The 2,592-nt window shown below is 36.2% G+C and overlaps 1 protein-coding gene across 1 annotated transcript in view; it reads left to right on the top strand.

Moving 5' to 3' along the window:
• Positions 1-2,592, top strand: part of LOC117100763 (origin recognition complex subunit 4-like) — a 23,535-nt gene continuing 20,943 nt past the window's right edge. Inside the window, exon 1 of the mRNA XM_033240572.1 lies at positions 1-120. The gene's annotated coding sequence lies outside the window, so the exon portion shown is untranslated. The remainder of the gene's footprint in view (positions 121-2,592) is intronic.

The following is a 2,592-nucleotide window of genomic DNA, read 5'->3' as shown; positions in this document are numbered from 1 at the left end:
CTCGCACTATTATTCGAATGCACACACACGTACACACACACATGCCAAGTTTTTGGCAGAGCTTCCAGAAGCTGCTGTAGCCTACTTTCGCCTTTTGTTAAGGCCCTAGGCATTGGCTAAGTAGATTGAAATTATATTACATTATTAATAGAGAATTCGTTAATAGGCATGAATCAAGCCTAGCTCCCACTCAGCCTAGCCAGTGCCTATGCCGTCCGGTCCGTACGGCTAGACTCTAGCTAGGCCTACCGTACGGCCCTACTAGGGCCTAATAGTAGCTAGACTAGGAGATCTAGGTTAGGCGGCCTGGGCCTAGAGAGCTAGGCTAGGGTTATGTCCGTTTTGGCGTAGGCCTAAAAGAAGTAATGTATAGTAGTAGAGTAAGTAGGCCTAGTTACTAGTAGTAGTGCTGCCTAGCTAGAAACAAAAAAAAATTGAAATGTCCCAAATATTTTTTTTTTAATTTTTAATAGAAAGACATAACTGAATGAAGCATTTTAAAACAAAAATTATGTAAATCTGACCAATATTAGCGGAGATATTGCTATTTTAAATATGTTTTTTGCTGGAGTTAAATTCCTATTGTTTTTTATTATACAAGAAGTGTGTCCCTTAGCTTACAGTATAATTATGTTGCATTTTAGGCCATGTTAAAATAATACTTGACAATTACTAACGATTATAATTTAATATTTTAGTATATATATTTATATTAGATTTAATAATTTTTATCAACTTATAGATTCTACGTATAATAAATTATATTGAATCGCATAACTCTAGGCCTAATTGCAGGCCTCAGACAACACGGTGGCCAGCGGGGAAAACTTTGTTTACCCCGCGTGTAGCCGCCACAAATTAACGAGGGGGCCTTCTATTTGTACGAGCCGAGCCTAGCTGCAGTACGTGATAAGACAATAGAATTTTATGCCATCTATTTCAATTAATATGCACACAAATATTACTTAAAACTTACTTATCGCTCACAAATGTTATTTAAAACTTACTTATCTTTATAGTTTAAAAACTGAAGAAAACAAACATGTTAACCAAAAAACTAGCGAAGGTTTCCTTTTATTATTGAAAATCGACGAAACATTGGTTGTACTAAAAAAACTTCTACTAAATAGATTCGCGCGCTTAAAAAGTCAATAACTTCGTCCAGAAATCATTTCTGGAGTGTTATCTGGAAGTAATTCGGTCAAATTGTTGTATACTTCCGCGAAATGCCCAATTAATACATTAGATATCCTATGTCCATCAGGGCACTATTTTCTATCGCGATGTTTGTATTGCCGATCTATAGCGCCCCAGGCCCGTAGCCAGGGGGGTTTTTATGGTTCAGACGAACCCCCCTTTTCTAGCGCACCCCCTCGAATTTTTTAATGAGTCCCACTCGGACGGAATGTCTGTTTTTAACTTGCCCAGCATTCAATCAAAATTTAGCACCTAATTCATTATTCGGTCACCCGTTTTTAAATTGTAGCAAGCGATACAAGCCTACATTCATAGAATATCTCAGCTTCAGAAGTTCGGAGATTTAAATTGAACGCAACTCCGGCAATCCATGACTTTACGATAGCTCACATAAGGATGGCAAACATCGATAAAAGCTTTCACTGGCCTTTGGCTGAATGTTTGTAAGAAATATACCAACCAGTAACAAAACCGGTCTCCGTCTACCTATTGTAGAGTAAATGGCGCCACCAAACGAAGGTAAAGTTTTGCGACTTAATCCACCAAATGCAGCTAAAGTTTTGCGATTTTTTGATTCTGGATTGTGTGGTTAGTAAATTCCGTAGCCATACTGTCCATAGACCACACTAAACTATGTGCTGATGGAGCATTTTTGGGAAATTGACTCCTTTTTTCCATCCCAAACAAAATATTATTAATAATTCAACATGGTCCATCTCAGTCATCATAGCGAGTCACAAAATGAGGAAGTTTGACATGTTTCATTAACATAACATACACTGAGGATCGCCAACAAATTGGGTGGGTACAGTATTCAAAATTTTACGATATGGTGGACTATTTCGATTAAAATGTTCAAAGTGATTATATAAGAATTAGATGAGTCACTGTCAATAAAACAATTCGCGGAAGAGAAGTATTCAAAATATCGGTACTATTAATATGGGACTAATCAGATGACTGACGCTGTTCTCCATCGACAATTGATTTTATGTGCATTATTTATCTACAATTCTTATCTACAGTTAATACACTAAAGAATATTTACACTCACAATTTAAAAAAAGTTACCAACAACGACATCTAAATAGCTGTGGGAAAAACAAATTATCAGCCTGCTGCTCTCTGAATAGTGATCGTAACTGAACAATAATGATGCAGCAACACGCTTGGTCAACTTGTAAAAAATTCAGAGGCTTCTGTTGTTTGACCATAAAAAAAAAACATTTTTGGAGTGTTATACAGTACGATTTCAAAACATTGTCATCGTAGGGCCTAATGAAACAGCTATAATATTGAAAACAAACAACTTGAAACAAAATCGGTGTACGGATTCAAATAAATATTTACAATAGATTTTAATGGTCAACTTGTTATCAAATTTTACGACCAATT

The sequence above is a fragment of the Anneissia japonica genome, unplaced genomic scaffold (assembly GCF_011630105.1).
Source record: "Anneissia japonica isolate Jap-2015-1 unplaced genomic scaffold, ASM1163010v1 scaffold670_len1213532_cov191, whole genome shotgun sequence".
In the NCBI taxonomy this organism is placed as follows: Eukaryota; Metazoa; Echinodermata; class Crinoidea; order Comatulida; family Comatulidae; genus Anneissia; species Anneissia japonica.
Note: the sequence above shows the minus strand (reverse complement) of the source record. Positions and strands in the feature narration are given on the sequence as shown.